We start from the raw sequence: 21094 nt of genomic DNA on the forward strand, positions 1-21094 counted from the left end.
GAGGATTTCTGTTTGCATATTCTGGGACCGTGTCATCTAAGTAAGATGAAAGGAAAATTTCAGCTGTGGTCTGTTTATGACGGCGTTTAGTTGGAACCAGTGGTGGCGGTAAATTACTAGGTACTTCCGGGGTCGCCTTGGGTAGGCCCTCGGCGAGAAGGGGTTACATGCCTTTCATAAGGGCATTTCTTTGTCGGTCTAATTGTTCTGCTCTAACTCGTTCACCTTCTTCTAGTAGTTCTTTTTCTTGGGCCTTTTCTGATGATTCCCTACTTTTCTCTGCTTTCCTAATTTCTTTCTCTGTTCTTCTATGCGCTTCTTTACGCCACAATTCTATGGCATCTTTCTGGGATTGTCTGGCTTTCTTTTTCCACAATGCTTCTTCTACTCTCATGATGCACTCAGCATCCCATGTCCCTGAGACAGGCCATCTATATTTCTCTTCCAGATCCTTGGTATAGTCAACCCATAAGTCTAAGTACAGTATGGCATCTAAGCCATGTTTATGGTACATAAAATGTCCGGGAGTGTCCCTAGGCGGGACGGGAACTGCTTCTTCGAGTATCCCTTTCCTGGTTCCTATCTGACGTAATTTCAAAAACAACGGCATATTTGAACTTACTTGAGCGTGAACACAATAAACACAGTAATGAATAGCACACAATCATTCATACCACGACATTAAACACATTAAAACATTTCAGACTGATACTACCTGGTAGATAGAAAAACATAAATTCTGAAAATCTCGAGACTAGAATACTGGATTACTGGATGCACTGCTAAAACAGTACAGACATACCTGTCCCATAAAGAGACATGTCATACCGTATCCACCTAAGTGAACACGTCTGGACCGGGTCTGTGTACCCAGACCCGTCTTGACCGGTCACAAATTAATGAACCCGTCTAGATGCGTTCCCAACAACGGTACTCACCGGGAAGCAAAACTGAAGGCCTCGGAAACTCGACACTGGACTGGACTGGACTGCTACGGCGTCTGGCTGCTACTACGCATGCGCTTCGGAACAGGTGGGCCTCCAGATACCTCGGACCTTGCTCTCTCGGCTTGGGCTCTGGTCGGGACTCTCCGCATTCCTCACCGCCTCGTCTGGATGCCGGACCGCAGTCTCCGTCTCCTCCGTGGGCCTGAGGGAGATAGCAGGAAAACCCGCAGGTGTGCACAGGAGTCCGTCACGGCTGTAGAAGGGGTCAGGGGCCTGCGTTACATCGCCGGCGCGTGGGGAAGGGGAGGGGTTCCTGTTCGGGCGCCAGATTATGTGGTAAATAAAATTACCGGGACTATTTTTCTATACATTAAATGACAATAAGGATAGCTCAATAAAATGAGAGGCAGAGTCCGTGGTATCTGAGTCATACGGGCTTTAAATAAGCGTCTCGAGACACTGGACATCGGGTTCCATCACCACTAAGGTTCAGGAAGGGATATTCAACATTTTATTAACATCACACATTATATATAGTAAAACGGTATAATTGTAATGAATACAGTAGGCGTAACAAGAGAAAAAGAGAGTGATAAGAACACATGGGCGTAAAAGAGGGCGTGTACAGGGGCGTACACGGAGGTGTGTGCCGGAAACGTCAGAGAAGTGTCATAGGTGGGTGGATGCATAGTGGGATTCTGCAGGGTCAGCAGAAACCTTTACCCTGGGTGCGTGCGCAACTGAGCATGACGTGGTATAGACGTGTAACTGGGGAGAGCTGGGGGCTTGACTTTTAGCACTAGTAGAGAAGTCTTGGTGTCTGGGATGTCAGAACGACCTGCACCTATAGCATATCTGGTATCTCATGTTTGGAGGATGTATTGTCTGAAGTAAAAGGTCTCTCGGGCAGAGGCCGTTCAATACTGTATGCGAGTGCGTGCATACGTGTCTTGGTGCAATGCGCAGGGGCCATGGGCCTACCATGGTAACGGGTTTGGTAAATCACTTGCAAGGAGACAGGAAAGCAGGGCCCTTTGCTCTGCAGCCGGGAATATGTTTACCTATTTCACTAGACTGGAATGTGTTTTTGCGGAGGCTGAGCAGATAACTGTAGGCAAAATACTGTCTTGGCAGGCAGACCAGGCCGAGCCGGGCACCGCTCGCTGGGCAGGAAGTAAGGTAGAGGTCAGGGATGCATACCTAAACTGCAGCTTTCAGAGACAGAAGAGGCTCGTAGCCTCAATTAAGGGCCTGGCTCGACTGAGCCAGAAAAACGTGGAAAACGTGTGCTTCGCGTTATTTAAAAGTGCACCATGTAAATACATTGGAAACGTAGGCCTGGATGCGGAATTGGTACTTTATACATGAAGGGCTCACTAACTGACATGCTAACATTAGACGGAAATACATTTGCATTATCATGGCTAACACGGGAAGGGAATTACATGACATACATGGGGCACGGGTGCATGTATAGGGTGCGAGTGGGGGTCACACTGACTACCTAAACATTTCTATTTCCTCACCATGTATCTCCATATTGGAAACTAATTATATTAGCTTTAAGCCGTATTCTTGTAAGTAAGGGTATTAATGGTAGTAATGTGTGTTACATGCCCTAATAGTGAAATATTGTGCATTTCTTTTTCGCTATTGAAAGGCTGTCTTTCTCATAGGTGATCATTGGAGCTGGCCTGTAACCTTTTACAAGTGTAAATTTCAGTTGGGAAAATATATAGAAATGGAGCTGAGGCTCCCTGAACTCAGAATTTAATAACACATCTTTTAGTAAAGGTGTGGATGTGCATTCAATCTAGATCGTCACAAAGAGGGCTGAGGTGTATCCTGCCTTTCCTGAATGACTTATAGCCTGGCTGAATAGACCTTTCTGAATTTAGAGTGGTGGGAGGAGTTTTCAATAGCACCTCAATAGTCTGTGATTCTCTGCACAATGCTGTCTCCAACTCCTGCAGTGAAGCTGGACCAGGGAGGACAGAAATGTTTTTTACTGAGCTGAAGAGACTTTCTGCATAAACCTTCAAAGCGGAAAAGTAGAATAAATATTGGGGCCCTGACCCCAGAACTTTAGAACACTTTTGGACTAAGGACCCTAACAAGAAGAAGAGCTAAAAGACTGCCAGGAGGAATACTGCCCCTTTGCTATTTGTTGCTTTTGTTGGGTTGGTCTGCAGTTTTTGCTTCTGTCTTGAGCTGTGAAAGGACTTGACTTAACTTTCGTGAATCCTGCTATTAAAACTTCTCCAAGGGTTTAAAATTGAGCTTGCCTCCTGTTGGAACTCAGAGGCAAACCAAAGACTTCACCATTGTCTTGGTACTTGCATCTGGAATTGTGTGATTCAGCTACCACAGTGGAAAAAGCAACCCAATGCTGTCAACTTTAATGCTGCAGGCTCCGTAACCTGTTGGCACTGCAGAGAGCACTGCCTCTCTTTGCACTGCAACCCTGGTATCACCCATGACACTGCCAGATGACGCCACCAAGCCACTGCTTGCACCATGACCTGAGGGCACGGCACTTCGTACTGGATCACTTCACATCACCACCCTGTTATCCCCGATGCTCCCCGACAACATCAACACAATGGCTCGTGGGTCCCGCTTGTAAGTTACTTGATGCACTGCCCCATCCCACATGATAATTTGCAGACGACAGTGCTTCAGCAACGATGACGCTGCTTCTTGCACTGTGACCTAACTAAACCAGTAAAGTGTGTGAAAGATAAAAGTCCAATCTATGCAGTCAAAAACCTTCCAAAAGTTGAGGGATATAGCACTTAATGATTGTGTATAATTGTTGAACTTGCTTAAAATGTTGAAGAATGTTCTTGGGTTATCTTAAATGTGTCTTTCTATGATATAGCCTGATTGTTCCATGCCTATGAGGAGCCGTAAAAAGGGATCCAGATGTATGGCTAGAAATTTGGCAAGGATTTTGCAATCAGAATTCACTAGAGAGATCAGTCTACAATTTTCCGACAACTTTTGGTTATGTCTGCCTTGAGGAATGAGGCAAATTAGTGCCTCTTTAAAGGTGCACTAAATGATTTTGTAGTAATAAATGGGTGACTAATTCATGAAGTTGTGGCACTAAAGAGTTTGAGAAGTGTGTATAAAATTCAATGTAAAACCATCTGGTCCTGGGGATTTCCCTGTTTTAATTAACCTTATTGCTTCAATGGGGAGACAGCCATTACCACGCGTTTTTTACACCGTGGTACCATTACAACGCGTCAATCACAACGCAAGTCGTTACAACGACTTGCACTGGATGGCGCTATGTAGTAAGGAATTGTATGATTTACAATTCCAACACCTTCCCTACTGTAACGTAGGCTGGAGTTGGAATAGTAAATCATACTATTCCAAAATCCAGCGCCTCCAGTGAAAGTCGTTGTAACGACTTGCGTTGTGATTGACGCGTTGTAAAATCATACATCTGCTTCAATTATATCTTTAGAAGAGATATCTGTTTCTAATTTGGAGAAATCCATAGAAGTGTCAAATTCTTAATGAATAGAGGTTAGGTAATGTTGTATGTCATCCTGCAGTGGAATTGATTCAGAAGTGTAGAGTGTCCTAATATATGTTAGATTAATTTAAAATATCTGTATCTTTAAAAACAGGAGAAGAATCTGCCAGTATAATAGAATAAATTTTGATATGTTCTTTTTTTAATTTTAAGGTCAGTAGCTAATAGGTTCCCTGCTTTATTTTGGCCTCCACAGTATTCAGCAATTGCTTTCAGAAGGGAGGCAGCAGCATTTTCCTTAAAACATTTGGTATATTGAAACTTTTCTTTAATGCATTTATCTCAACAGATATTCTAGATATTTAATGCCGTTCAAAATATCTAGCGCTTTCAGAGAGTTCCATTTCTTCTTTTTGGAAACATGGGAGATAATTTTAATCTGTCAGTAGCTTTAAAAAAGTCATATATCATGGTGAGAGAGATCAAAGGAGGAATTGGGAGTAAAGAAGTAAGTAATAAATGTTTCAAAAGTTGTAGCAAAAATGGTGTCCAACAAGAAAGAGGAATTAAAGCTCCATCCTCTGTTGCCATTAGTGATTGGAAGTAAATCTAAATCAAATGTGACAGAGGCATGATCTGATATCAGTATAGAGCCAATATCTCCATGTACAATATGTTGTGCAATGAGTTTAGAAACAAACAAATAATTATGTCTAGATTGGGATTAGTAGGTGAGAGAGAAAAAAGTGTATTTTCTCAATGATGGATTGCAAATCCTCTATGAGTCAATAATTGTTGTTCAATGGCTGTAGTAAATTGTTGATGCATTTTGGAAGGGGAACAATGGCTTTAGCGATACGATCTATATAAGTATCTAAATCTAGAATTAAATCACCTCCAAATATTATGTATTTTGCTGCACAAGACATCAATTTACTAGAAACAGTAGACCATGTAGTGTTGTTAGGTTTGGTAGTTTCAAAAATGTTGAACAATGAGATGAGGTTTATTTTTTATTTGAAGATGAATTCCCCCCCATGTTGAATTTTTGTTTAAGTATTGACTATTTTTCCAAAACTCGAGTGGTGCCCTTTTGCTGTGCTTTCACTGTATTACTGTGTGTTATGTGCAATCACTTTACACATTCCCTCTGAGGTAAGCTTGACTGCTCATTCCAACCTACCAAGGGGGTGAGCAGGGGTTATTTTAGATGTGTAATCCATGTACCTTGACTAGAAGGAACTGTCCATTCTTGGAAAAGGTGCATAAAACTGCCAGGTAGAGACCTCAATTTCTAACAGGCAGTATATAAATGGGATACTAAGGAAATACATTTGGTACCTTAACCAAACTAGGAAAGTATGTGAAAGATAAAAGTCCAATCCATGCATTTAAAAGCCTTTCCAACATCAAGGAATATATAGCAGCTAATGCTTGTGTATACTCATTGAACTTGCGTAAATGTTGAAGAATAATCTAGTGTTATCTGAAATGTGTCTACCTTTGATAAAAGCTTGATTGTTCCTCGCCTATGAGGAGCTGTAAAAAAGGATCAAGACGGAGGGCTAGAATTTTGGCAAATATTTTGTAATCAGAATTCACTAGAGTGTATTCTCTCAATAATGGATCACAAATCCTCTACATGTCAATAAGAGTTGTTCAAAGGCTGTAGTAAATTATTGTTGCATAGTGGAAGAGACAAAAATGGCTTCAGCGATATAATATATATATAAGGATCTCAAACTAGATTGCAATCTCCTCCAAATAATATGTATTTTGCTGAAATGGACATCAATTTACTAGAAATAGTAGACCAAAAAGGTTTGGTAGATGCATAAATGTTGAACAATGAGATGGGATTTTTTTTTTCATTTGGAGGTGTATTTCCACCTATTTACCATCTGCATCAGAATTTTTAGAAAATAATGTGATATCTAAATGTTGCAAGCCAGAGAATAATATCCCCATTCTTTTTCCCCCACCAGGGGTAAGAAAAAATATTGTCCACACATTGTTGTTTAAGCTTTCAAGCTTCTGAAGCAAAAACAAGACTTTCTTATAAGAATTCAATATCAGCTTTTAGTTTGGATAAATGAATGAGTACTCTTTGTTAACAGTTGAACCTAACCTTTAACATTTCAGGAAATAACTTGTAAAGTCATTTAGGAAGAATTAATTAATAACATCAAAGAAAATTACACATTGGACCAAAAATATAAAATGTAAAATAGAATTAAACAGCACTATTGAAATAGTATGTGTAATAGTAATAAGAGGGCAGAGATAGAAGAAATATGCAATAAGAGACAGTAAGGAAAATGAGAATAGTGACAATGTTGAAAAAACAATCATACATCAAGGGTGGTGAAGCCACATGGGGAAGATGACACGACTGAACACCAGAGCAAGTTAGGGACAGAACGTAAACCAGTCAAACAGTTGTAGAAAGTTGTTGATCAAAGAGTGAAACATCACCTAACATGGTAAAAGAAAAGAAAACAATAATTAGTACAGGCATTCTATAAATATACAATATAGCTAGAAAACAGCATAGAAAATAATTATTGACAAAAATGGAAGAGAGTAATCAAGTAGTAGAGAGTCTGGGCACTTCCATTGCTTCCTCTCCGCAATTGTCTAAAAATCTTTATAGTAGAGCTGGATCCTAATAGATCGTAGTCTTGTTTTTATAAATTACTTTAAAAACACAAGGGTGAATTAATCCAAACCTAGAACTGGTCTCAAATTCAGAAACCTCTTTCTTTTGTCTTTTGGTAAGAAAAACAAGGTGGATCCTAGCCAGAGATTTTGACCCTTAATCCTAGCTGCCTGAAGGACTTTCAATAATTAAGTATATTCCCAAAAATATAGGATGGCACCTCTTGGTTTCTGTGGAGGTGAGGCACTGCATGGACTATGTCCTAGTTTATTGTCTCTTTGAATATTCAAGATGGGTGTCTCAAGTATTCATAGACCATTTGAGAGAAATGTTTGATTAAAATAGAACTGAATCCTTCTGAACCTTCTGCCAAGCCATAAACACACAGATTATTTCATCTGTTGTGATTCTGAAGATCATCCATTTGCTTCTTGAGATGGCAAACTTCAATTTTTAGAAGATCGACTTGTTGAGTAGCAATTTGAATTGATTTGACCCTGTGTTCCATTTAAGTGACTGTGCTGTCAATGGCTGACCATTTATCATCTAGGCTTTGAATATATCTATTTGCTTCCTCCACATATGCTCTGAGAGCTCTTATTTCCTCTAGGAGTAATCCCATAGATATAGGAGGAGAAGAATTAGTGGGTGACGGCAGATCTTTTTTAGTCCTCCTATTTGATGAAAGAACTAGGGTACTATTTGGTTTTGATGTAGATTTATTGACAAAAATCAGTATACTTGGTGCATTGACTGACAAATGAGAGACTTGGTTATTGGGTTTTGAGTCCTTATGTTATTCAGTAGTAAAGATACGGGGTTAGTATACAAGGAAATGGGAGATTAAGATTGTGATATCAAATGAGGAGAATTATGTTTTAAATTCTGTGTTTTCCCCATAAACCAAAAACAGAGACCTGTAGTATATGGGAGAACAATTGTCTAGAATCAATGTTGTTTAGAAGGATTATGAGAGGGGCCCTCTGCCACTTTAAATCAATCTCAGGCAATCCGGTGGAATGTAGAGTAAAACAGAAAGATAGATATATAGATATATAGATAAATAGATAGACAGACAGACAGACAGACAGTCAGTCAGTCAGTCAATCAGTCAGTCAGTCAGTCAGTTAGATATTGCAAAAGTAATTGAAATCATTACAATCTAAGACCCATGTACTGGGGGAAGCAGCACTAACAAATGAGAATAAAAACATATATATAAAACATTGGCTGAGAACATAGTATAAGAATGGTAAAATAAAATGCATTAGGAAGGACAGTCATAATGAACAGGATGCTCCTACACAATCTAAAAGGCTCCCCTTTGCACCCCTTCTCTATACTGTTATAGGCCCAAAGCGGGGGGAGGTTAGTTAGCGAGACTTCAAGGTGCAGACATGTGAATCATTGTGAGATTGTGACATTCAGTGTGAGGACAGTCTCAGAAAGCTGTTGAAAGGTCAGTAAGCAAGTGCGATTTTCATGAATTTGACAAACGAGCAGCTAGCTGAGCAGATGTACCTTTCAGGCATTCTTCTACGGTGTCTCGGCAAGTCCGTACATTTTGAATGCGCCAGAAATGTCAAAGCCAGTACTTTCTTAGTGGGTGCAGCTACTCACAAATACAGAGGACATAGGTTAAAGACTCCTCTCCCTTCGTGCAGAGACAATATTGTCTGCCAGTGTCATACAGGTTCCACCAGCCATATCAGTAGAACATTCAGAGGGACTAATCTGAAGCTTAAGCTAGAGTTTCATAGTTACATTAAGGGGCAGACAAAAATAGGATGGGATGGACCATGGCTCTTACAGCATTAAATGGTTTCAAAAGGAGAGGGTACCCCACTTTCACCAGGGAACAGGGTAAGAAGAAAGTTAGTCAGAGGGGAGATCCCTGGAGTCGACTGGTCGACTGATAACTATTGGCCTTCCCTATTAGAGGAGAAAAGGTCACAGAGTGCAATGGGTATTTGAACGAACATAAAAGTAGGGTTCCACAAAGAAATAGAATTGTTTACAATCTATATTTATTAAAATTAATTAAACAATAAAAAACAAAGTGAATTCATATACTTTTTACAATACAGTTTAAAATCCAAGGGAAAGGTACCTTGGAAGGATAAAAATAAATATTCAACAATGTTACACAAACACAATATTACGATACACGATAAATAGGGACACAATCAAAGTGTATTCACAGTAAGTAGACAGCAAACTACACATAATCACAAAAACCCCTAATGCATATGTGGCCCACCAGATATCTATGCCACTGTATTTCACCAGATCCAATGGCCTGAACCATTTTTGTTGCTATAAAGCTTTAGTGGAAGAATGAGATACCCATCTAAAGTTTTATCCGGCCCTGACTGGATTCTTTTAGACAAAACAAACAGTGCGTCGACGCGTTTCGGTGCTGTACACTTGATTTTGTGGCACCTTCCTCAGGACTTCTTTTTTCTGGGGTTTCGGGGAACGGATGGTTACACCGTATCCTTAGAGTCGTGTGGGGGACGTTCCAGGATGGGGTCTACTTGAAGTTTCACTTTGCTTCCACAAATATTGTTCTTGAAGCCTTCTGTCAAATAACCAAATACTCTCTCCTACATAGGGAGCTCCTTGTCATGGGGTTCCTTTCTTTGAGGTTGTCAGGCGTTTGCTCACTTTTCGTGTATCTCATATAATTTTAAAACGTTCTTAGAACGGGCATGCAAAGTCGCTGGTCTATTCCAGAACTGGATATGTTCGGAATCGCGCTGTGGTCGTGCTTCTGCCTCGCGAGCGAGTGAACGAACGAGGCAGAAGCACGACCACAGCGCGATTCCGAACATATCCAGTTCTGGAATAGACCAGCGACTTTGCATGCCCGTTCTAAGAACGTTTTAAAATTATATGAGATACACGAAAAGTGAGCAAACGCCTGACAACCTCAAAGAAAGGAACCCCATGACAAGGAGCTCCCTATGTAGGAGAGAGTATTTGGTTATTTGACAGAAGGCTTCAAGAACAATATTTGTGGAAGCAAAGTGAAACTTCAAGCAGACCCCATCCTGGAACGTCCCCCACACGACTCTAAGGATACGGTGTAACCATCCGTTCCCCGAAACCCCAGAAAAAAGAAGTCCTGAGGAAGGTGCCACAAAATCAAGTGTACAGCACCGTAACGCGTCGACGCACTGTTTGTTTTGTCTAAAAGAATTCAGTCAGGGCCGGATAAAACTTTAGATGGGTATCTCATTCTTCCACTAAAGCTTTATAGCAACAAAACTGGTTCAGGCCATTGGATCTGGTGAAATACAGTGGCATAGATATCTGGTGGGCCACATATGCATTAGGGGTTTTTGTGATTATGTGTAGTTTGCTGTCTACTTACTGTGAATACACTTTGATTGTGTCCCTATTTATCGTGTATCGTAATATTGTGTTTGTGTAACATTGTTGAATATTTATTTTTATCCTTCCAAGGTACCTTTCCCTTGGATTTTAAACTGTATTGTAAAAAGTATATGAATTCACTTTGTTTTTTATTGTTTAATTAATTTTAATAAATATAGATTGTAAACGATTCTATTTCTTTGTGGAACCCTATTTTTATGTTCGTTCAAATACCCATTGCACTCTGTGACCTTTTCTCCTCTAATAGGGAAGGCCAATAGTTATCAGTCGACCAGTCGACTCCAGGGATCTCCCCTCTGACTAACTATCTTACAGCATTAAAGCCAATTCTCTGTGACACAATTTATTTACAGCTGGTGCATCGCGATCCATCAAGCTTGTTTAATCAGCAGTTTAGCCACAACAGGTACCGGCAGGCTGCTTGTCCAGATCGCGCGTACTTCTAGTGCCTTGAAGGTGTGATTTAGATTAATGTTCCAGTTTGTTGCCAGGGCGCTTATCAAGTTCAGCTGAGTACATGTATAGGCAAGGATAACGTTTAATGTATATAGTATTGTGGTCAGGGGAGCTCGGACAGAATCTACCATCAGGAACTTGGCTTTTAATATCCAGTGCCCAAAGCTAACCCAAACGTTTGTCAGATTTGAGCATGCAAAGTGCAATTATAAAGCACAAATACTCTTTAGTAACAAGAAGACCGTGTTCTGTCCAACCAACTGACCATTTTATCTCTAAATATCAGTGCCTCATAGGCATTGGTGGGGAGGAATTTACATCCTATCACCTTCAGGAGAGGAGATAAATCCAGATTATTCAATGATTTTTTCACTTTACAGAAAGCCCATTCTAAGGAGTTTGCTTCCCCCTAATGGGCATTAATGTGTGATGCCAAACGGGATCTGTGGTCCAGCCAAACTCCATGGCATTAATGTGTGATGCCAAAGGGATCTGTGGTCCAGCCAAACTCCAAGGTATTTGTTGGCACCCACCACCTCAATGGTATTACCTTCAATGGACCATGACCCCCTTTTTACCAGTGTGCTGGAAATGTTCATTATCTTTGTTTTCATTATGTTCACTTTTAGGTGATTAACCTTGCAGTAGACTGTGAGCACATAGAAGAACCTATGTAGGTCGAAAAGCATTTGGTCCAAAAAGATTGTGCCATTCACATCCTGTTAAAAAATTGATGAACCTTGCATAGAGGGCCTTGCCCTTGTCTGCCATTGTGGCTTCAATCAAGTGAGAGATGCAGATGAGGTTGTCTTCAATGTGGCATCCTTTTTAAAAGGTGGTTTGAGTCAGGGGGATCATCTTCCTTTCTTTCACCCCGGCTTGGAGCTCCTGATTTAATATGCTTGCATTGCACTTCCCTTCAGTGTCGAGGAGCACGATCAGGCAATAGCTCCCTGAACACAACTGCGAGCCTTTTCTATGGACAGGGACCAAAAGTGAGCTCCCCATGTTTCAGGGATGGCTGCCCCCAATCGATACTCTTGGAATAAAAATGCCATTACTGATGTCCATCGGCACAGGGCTCTTTTGTTTACCACAGCCAGGAATCTACTCGAAACAGGAGTGCATTGACTTGATGAGTGATGCTACTTGGGTCAGGCTTATTGATTGCATGTCTTAGGGGTGAGACGAGGTGAAACAAAAAGGCGGGCACAATTTCAAACAGCCAGTTTACCTGTTCTTCTGTAAAAATATACAGTATGCTATTGCCTACTTAGGAGGAGGAAATGTATTCAGTGAAGAAAATAACATGTTTCTTACCAGTTATGCTTATTAGCATAATGCAGATAAAGAAGAGTTTGTTAGGCAGAATTTCAAAAAAGTGAAAGTGTTTCTTCAGGAAATCAAGCATGAAAATGTAAAACAAAATGGCGGGTGTTAGTTCATTCAGCCAACTAGCCCCCAGTAATTTCTAAATATGCAGTCCTCTACCACTTACTGTAGCACCAGAAGCATGTCTCCCAAGTCAGAGGAGGTTCCCCCATCTGTAGTGCCCAGAATTGTGAGGAATGGAGATAACATTCTGTTGGGAAGATGACACTCCTCCCAAACCAGAAAACACTCTGTTGGGAAGTTGACGCTCCTCCCAAACCATCATGGAGTTGCAGTAGCAGGAGGCCATCTTTGGTGGTTTCAAGCCACACCTCTTGTATGATAACATTCTGGTAGGGCTTCAGAGTCTATAATTGACTAGTCCTGAAGCTCCACTAGATGGCATGCTGCACTGCCAACATACCCTCTATGTATTGTTCAAGTGTGAAGCTAGGCTGTACAACCATCGACCTAACATATTTAAAATACAGAAGGAGACAGTGGAGCCCCTCTATGGTGACACAATATTGCAGCTATAACATGAAAACAATCTGATTATTATTTTCATTTCAAACATTGTTATTACGGAGAACAAGTGTTTGAAGAGAAAGGCTACAGGCAAAAGTGTTGATAGGGCAGCACCTTGGCACCACCTATGAGTGAGTCACTATTGCCCAGTGTTTTTTCTGATATCCTCCACCTGGAGTTACAATTACCAGAGTTATTGATTACTCTGCTATAGGATATCAACCCTCAGCATACCCATAGAAATAAGGAATTCACAGGAAAATCTAGAATATCACACCTGGGTGCCACGGTATTCCAATTTTCACCATGGTGTTTAACATTGAGATTTCAGCTGCTATCAAAGGGTTTTGAAATTTTCTCACATATCTCATAAATCAGACAGAATCAGTAACTCCTGCAATTCCGATTACAGGTGATATTCAGTCCTTACAAGTGACTGGCCAGAATGGTTTGTTCGTGATGGAATCCAGTGTAACACTAAAACAAGCTGTTTTTCTAGAAACAGGGTATTTTATGCTGCCAATCAACAAAGAAGTGCCAGCCTTATCCTGGGCATAGCTGACACACACATGTTCCAGATCACAGATTGATTTTATGTGGGATTTAATTGGAAGAGCTGGAAATGCAAATGCTGTGTGTGTCTTAGAAAATTGAGTTTACATTTGAGGGCAATAAAGCTTTCTTAAAGCACTTGAGGATATTTAAAAATAAATTATGTGCCATTCGATCACAGATGTAGCGGGGGCATGTACCTATCATGGCGCAAATGCCAGCTGATGAAACTGTCAAAACGAAGACCCACAAACATTATGGCATCAACTAACAATGCCTAATTATTCTTGGGAATGCAAAGTCGAACAGGAGGTTTTTGTTGGACGAAGTCCTGGAACAGCTCACATATCCAAATTCTCATAAATGTCTTCTGTAAATAAATCAAAATTAAATAGATTGCAACACACTCAACTATGTGCTATCACTGAACTGCCCATACGGTTGTTTATGGAATAATTTAAAAAAATGGTGTCTTACAGAAAAGCATGTGATTGTAGATGAAATATCAGTGCAATGTCTCAATTTGTAGATGCAAGAGTATGCTTTACTGTTTGGATAGCTGGGCACGCTAGAAAAAAATCCCTAAGACAGTCCAAATTAAAGAGAGCCTACTTTACATTATTTTCTAATTATGCCTGAACATTTTCATGACTATTTGAGTTTTCATATAGATTCTTTTGTCACTCCTCTGTAAATGATGCATTAAGTCAATGCTTCAGCCTCAGACGCCACTAATAAATGGGACCATCCACAAGACATAGAGCTTTCTCGTGACTGTACATCTACAGCAGTTTAACTGTGACCTAGCTGGTAATCACTTTTGAAGCTAAAGGTTTTATGCTTGCCCAATTCGATTTTCGGGTTTGTTCCCTCTATCTTGCATACTGGATGGATGCTTCAGCACGTTCTTCCTTCTCATGCTTGCTTTTTCAGGATGATCAACCTGTGAGAAAGCTGTATGACCTGGGAATGGTATCATCCGTGAGCGGTCAGAGACCAAAATGTTAACATCAACCTTTTCTACCAAGATAACTTGACACTATTACTTTACCTATATGGACTAATGATTTCTGGTAGTTGGTTAGTGTTTGTTTGTCTAACAAGGAAGGTTGTTTCTTTGCAAACTATTATTTGTCAAATACATAAATTAGTATGTTTGTCTTCTTTGTAAGCTGTTTGTATGTGCAAGCTTCTCACTCATCCTGATGTCACATATTTTATTGTCTGTTTACTAAAAACCTTTGTTTTCATGTTTGTAATGTCAATGCAAATGTGTTACATATATGATTTGCCTTGAATAATGAATTATTTCAGAACCATTGTCTTGCATATATAAATGTTCTTCCCGACTTTGAACCATATTTCGATGACAGCCAGGATGTCAAGATTTCTAAATAGAATCAGCTCCTTGATTTCTAAGCTGTGCTTAAGAAGTAACAATAATTTGCAAGATCTGTTTACAGGGATTTGATGTCTGAAGCCAAATGTGGGCGAGATTATGGATAGTCCTTAGTATGTCACTAACAGTAGGAATGAAGAGGAGGGATTCACCTCTGTGTTGTTTTGCTTAAAATATCAGGAGTTTGAGCCTGAGATATTTAATAAGCATTTGGGAAAATATTCAATGAGACGCAGTTGAAATGATACATCCTGCCTATTCTATGGTCTCATCCTGGAACGGAGGCCCACCCCTTCATCAGTGTGCACACTGTATGGATGTGCTAGGATAGTGAAGAAATAGGCAGAAGTTGAGGTGGTGTCCTACCCATTGGTTACTGTATCTGTTGGGTGTCAGTATGAATGAAAAAGAAAGGGGACCGCAATGTGGGCAAGTTAGGACTGTATTTGTGGCTAGATGCATCCTTCTGTCAACTTAGACTCTGTAGTTGAGGGAATACTGGGAAACAAAAACAAGTTAAAAGGGTGAAAAAGAGTAAATAAAAGAACAGCCAATTGTGAAAATAAAAGCGCATGTTGATTTAAAATAACAAGATAAAATAAATAAAGCAACAGCAAAGCTAAGACCCAAACTATGTGCCTGATTACGATTCCGGTCGGACCACCCGTCCGACAGCTGCAGTACGACTCTGCTCCTGCTACCATTGAGGTCTCATAGTCGGCGTTGACCCACTTCCCAGACACGTTGGAGCAAGTGGGTAAAACTGCACAGGAAACATGTGTAGTGGTCCACACATGTATGCCACTTGTGCACCATGTGCCCCATTGCTGTAGTGTGGCGATATGTGAACAGTCCAGTAAATGGGGATGCATGCCACATGAGTACTTACCTGGATTTTGTCACCCACAGGATCGTTCACTTCAAGTTACAGCTGCTGAGGTGTAGGGGGTACCTGAAGGAAGAGACTCATGCTGGCATCTGCCGGAGAGAAAGGGAACCAGGTGAGTATTCACCCCTTTACCTTCGTATCCAATGACTCAAGGCAGGTGTTCCAACCACTACGGTCGAGTCGTTGGAAATCCACATCATAATCTGGATGGCATTCATATCTCCCAGTACTCCCCTATGGCTGCTATTCCTCGCTGGCCACCAACTTGGCGGTCAGAGGAAGGCTGTTGGCGGTCTGTCAGAGGTCGGACTGAGTACAGTCTGGGTGCATCGTAATCTGGAGGTCGGACCGACTGCTCCTGAAGAGACCTGCAGCAATACGACTGCATCAGACAGGGCAGCGGATTGCGGTTTGAAGAGCATCATAATCAGGCCCTATATGAGGCAAAATACCAGGTTACACTCATTTCACAGAGCAGTCTGTTCTGCATGACCACACCAGTATAGTGAATAAATAGGCAGGAGGCTAGGTGTAATCCACCCACAGGATCCTCCACTTCCGGGTGCAGCTCCTGAGGTGTAGGGGGGAGCTGGGGGAAGAGATATATGCTGGCATGTGCCAGGGAAAAGGGGAATCAGGTGAGTATTTAGCAGTTTTCCTTTGTTTCCAATGACTCCAGGCAGGTGAGCGGACCACCACGTTCGGATCGTTGGAAACCCACATCATAATCTGATGGCGATCAGATCTCCCAGTACTCCTCCATGGCTGCTATTCCTCACCGACCACCAACTTGGCGGTTGGAGAAAGGCTGTTGAAGAACGGCGGTCTGTCAGCAGTCAGACTGAGTACAGTCTGGATACTTTGTAATCTGGAGGTCAGACCGACCGCATAAGACAGAGCCGAGGAATGCAGTCCAAAGAGCATCATAATCAGGCCCTATAAGAGGCAAATGAAAATGCCAGGTTACACTCATCTCATTGAGCAGTCTGTTCTGCACGGCCACACCAGTATAGTGAATAAATAGGCAGGAGGCTAGGTGTAATCCTTCAAAGGATATTGAATTTGTGGAAACAGACATAATCAAAATAGAAAGGCAGCCATGAAGTTACATAGGGCTAGATGTAGGTAGGCTATTACCAGTCGGTAACGGAAGAAATCGGCCATTACCGACCGGTAATAGACTTTTCCTATTTAGGGGGCACATTTACCGATTCGGTAAATAACAAATTGGTATTTACCAATTCGGTATTTACCGAATCATCATTCGGTATTTACCGAATCGGTAAATGAAATGTAGGAAGCACTTCAAACAGTGCTTCTGGGCTGAAAGGATTCGTTATTTACCACCAACTATTACTTGGTGGTAAATAAGGAATTTCTATGAAAATGCAAATATGTGTATTTGCACCTGTGCCATGTGACAAACATACATGCTCTTATGGCATGTATGTATGCCACATGTGCACACCAGCAGTATTCACGGGTGCAACAGGGTGTCAAAGTGACACCCTACCACCCTTGACTATTTCCCTATTTTATTGAATCGGTATTTACTGATTCAGTAATTGACATTCATTCCTATGGGCCTCCAAGCCCATAGGAATGAATGGCAATTACAGAATCGGTAAATAACGAATCGGTAAATACCGATTTGGTAATTACCGAATCTTAACGATTCGGTAATTTTTACCGAATAATTACCTACATAGGATTTACCGATTCTAAAATACTGAATCGGTAAAATTCGGTATTTTAGAATCGGTAAAACCTATTTACCTACATCTAGCCCTAAATTACTACTACACTGGTAACCAGCTTCAACGTTTACATTAACTGAACTTCCTTAGTTGAGGGAATTCTTGGAAACAAAAACAAGCTAAAATAAGTGTGAAAACAGTAATGAAAAAAATAAATCTAGCTAAAATTAAAAAGTATGACACGCTTGTTCATTAAAATAGGATCTTGAAGATGATGGAATTAAAGATTGTCACAAATTTCTGCTGGAAGGAAGAAGCTGTGACTGCTATTTTTCCTTCTCATTGATTGTTCTTTTTTAGAAAGAGCAAATCTGTCATTTAATTTTCAGCTTAGTTTTGCATGTGTTAAGTTTCTTTTACAACCACATAACAAATCTTCAAATGTAATTTGTTACTAAATTAAAGGTAATTGATATCAGTTGTCAGTTCTTCATTTTTGCTTAAAACTACTTTCTTTATTTTGACTACATAAATCATAAGTTCCATGTTCTACTAGACTTCACTCTGGCAATGGCAATATGTGAATTGGAACTTACAATATTTCAAATATTACTAGGACACAGCTCATTCATGTAATTGATATAAATGTAAACTGCATCCCACATCTGGTGTACTTATTATGCTCACTTATTATGGCCTTACTAGAAATGTAAATAAGCTAAGTGGGTGTAGTAATTTTAACTTAAATACTGCTCAATCAACAAAACCCAAAATATGGAATATGAGCAAGCACAACATTAAGCATCCCCAGTCCTCTCATCCCTAACCGCACAGCCTCCAATCACAACCCAGCTAACATAGTTCAGCCCCAAAACGACACGCACCTCTCTGCCACCCCAGCACCTTAATTACCCACTCACCTTCTGTAGCTACCCCACACTCCTTAATCACAGACATAGATCTCTCCCCCTCTACCCCCTGCACCTTAATCACCCACCGACCTATTGTAGCTTCCCCACACCTCTCACTCACAGACATAGACCTCTCCCCCATATACACCAGCCACACCCCATCACAGCTGAGGAACATCTCACAGCTCTCCCCTCCCCAATCCGCGGTAATCAGTCACCCTCCTGATCATTCTTCCCATTGCATACCACCCGTTCATATCCCCCAAATTTCCCCATGCACTAGCGAAGATCACCATCCTTTGCACACTCCCGTTATCCCCACCCTCCTAACCCCCTACAACACAACCTCCGCGAACGTCGCAGACGCTGCTGTAATCGATCACCCATCCGATCTCACTTCCCCCCACCCCTCATGCATTGGCGATTATCATCCCCTTTCACACATCACCAATACCCCCACCCTCCTTAATCCCCACCCCACTCCTCACACAAGTCGCGCAGAACCCACCTCCACTACCTTGAGCATACCTCACGCGTCCCGCGACATGACCAACCCTCACCCTTTCTCAACCCCCACTCTCACTCCCCACTACCCCACACCATCGGCCAGACTCACAGAACACCCCACCTCCCTCAACATAACCCCTTATCCTTTATCCCCTCCCATTCTTAGCCCTCACTCCCCTATTGTCACTCCTTCCCTCTCCAGTCTACATTCTTCCCTCAACTCACCCACACCGCCTACCACAAGCGCCATCACTCACGCTATCAACCGCCCCCTGTCCTCATCCCCGACCCCGGTTCACAAACTCTCTCATCCTTCGAACGCTAACCCACCTACTCGCACCGCAGAGCCCTGCTCCATCGCGCGCACATCCCGTCACATTCAATCCAGTTCCCACCCCATTACCCAACTCAAACACTCACCCACTGCTCTCACTTCCAATTCTACCCCCAATCCAACACTGGACATGATCATTTCCACCCTCCTACAAGTCAAGGAAGAGCTCCACAACATCAAAGAACTTCTTCTCACACACCCCAGGCACCCACTACCCTACACTTCCCCGCCCAACAAGGACTCCATTCGCCCCTCAAACCGTCCCACCCTGCTCTCCCCGCGCTGGCCCTCTATCCCTGATCGCAAGGCCACCGGCCGTCCCCGTCGCACACTAAACACCCTTTCGGGCCGAGACTTACACAATCTACTCTGCTTCTATGGCCCAGGTCCCACAAAACGCTCACCCACAACACACCTCCCCATACCCACGATTCTCACAAATCCCCTCAGGACCCACACTGAGCGACAGAAGTTCTGTCCCTGGTAACCTCAAAAATATCCCCCTCTCCTTAGAACATTCTCCCACCCTCCTCACCCCTAGACTAAAGTGTATCCTACTCAACTGCAGATCGGCCCGGAGACACTCCTCTGGCATCGCAGAGCTCATCTTATCAAGGGGCATTGATCTAGCCATTCTGACTGAAACGTGGTTAACTGAAACATCCACACCTATATTGGACATACTAGTCCCCCCCAACTATTGCATTATTAGACTCAACAGGAATGGCAAGACGGGCTGGGGAATCGCATGCATCTACAGGAGCAACCAAGCTGTCACTGAAGGCCCCTCCCCCTCCCTCTCCGCCTGCGAACTCATCTGCCTTGAGATTACTAGTGAGGGCAAACCTGTGTGCTCCCTTCATGTTATTTACCACCCACCCGGTGACAACTTCATCTTCTCCCAACAACTAATGGACACGATATCCACCAACGCCGGTCGACAGCTCAATCAAATTTACCTGGGAGACTTCAACCTCCACTGGAATGACCAGAAAGACACTGTGGTGAAGAGCCTTAAGACTTTCCTCGACGCGCTTGACCTCACCCAAATATGCAACGGTCCGACACATGAAAAAGGCTCTATCATTGACCTTATCATCGCCAAAGAAGACTCTACCCAACTAGTCGCAATCGAACCATGTGACTGGTCAGACCACCACATCATCACCTTCTTCATCAACGAAAAAGTCAAACTTAACCCGGCGCAACCTGCCAAAACCAAGATTTGGAAGAGGGACCTGAAGAACCTTAACCCAAAGACCTTGCCTGCCCACACAGGCAGTCTCTTTCTTCCCCCGACGGACGTCTCTGATGTGCATTCATTGACCAACCTCTACCTAGACTCCATGTCTACAATAATCAATGAAGCCGCACCCTTGCAATTGAAGAGAGTCTCCACCAAAAACTCGAACCCATGGTACGATGGCAGACTCAATGAAGACAGACGTGTGATGCGCTTAGCTGAGCGCAGGTGGGGATCGGACCCCTCAGGACTGAACACTTAAGAGTAAGAGAAATGCTTACTTCAGAAAAATCAAACGCTCAAAATCAATATTCTTTAGCCAACAGCTGGATCAAGCTAAAAACCGACCAAAAAAACTGTTCGAGTTAGTCAAAACCCAAACCAAAACGCAACCTCCACAACCCAACAACTTAACAAAGGCTATCCCAAGTTGCGAAGACTTCTCTGCTTTCTTCAAGCAAAAGAACTACACTATAAGAAGCGATCTCACCAAGGATGTAAGTCGATTCGCCGGCTCCATATGCATAACTAACACTCATGCTAAAAACAACGCTTCATGGACGTCCTTCGACACCTATTCCGAAGAATCAATCCACAAGCTGCTGGTCACCTTGAAACCCGCCAATCATCACACAGATCCCCTACCTGCCAATGCTGTTAAAGTCCTCACCCCCCTGTTCCTCCCACTCTGGACTAAAATCATCAACTGTTC

The sequence above is a fragment of the Lissotriton vulgaris genome, chromosome 2_1, assembly GCF_964263255.1.
Source record: "Lissotriton vulgaris chromosome 2_1, aLisVul1.2, whole genome shotgun sequence".
Taxonomy (NCBI): Eukaryota; Metazoa; Chordata; class Amphibia; order Caudata; family Salamandridae; genus Lissotriton; species Lissotriton vulgaris.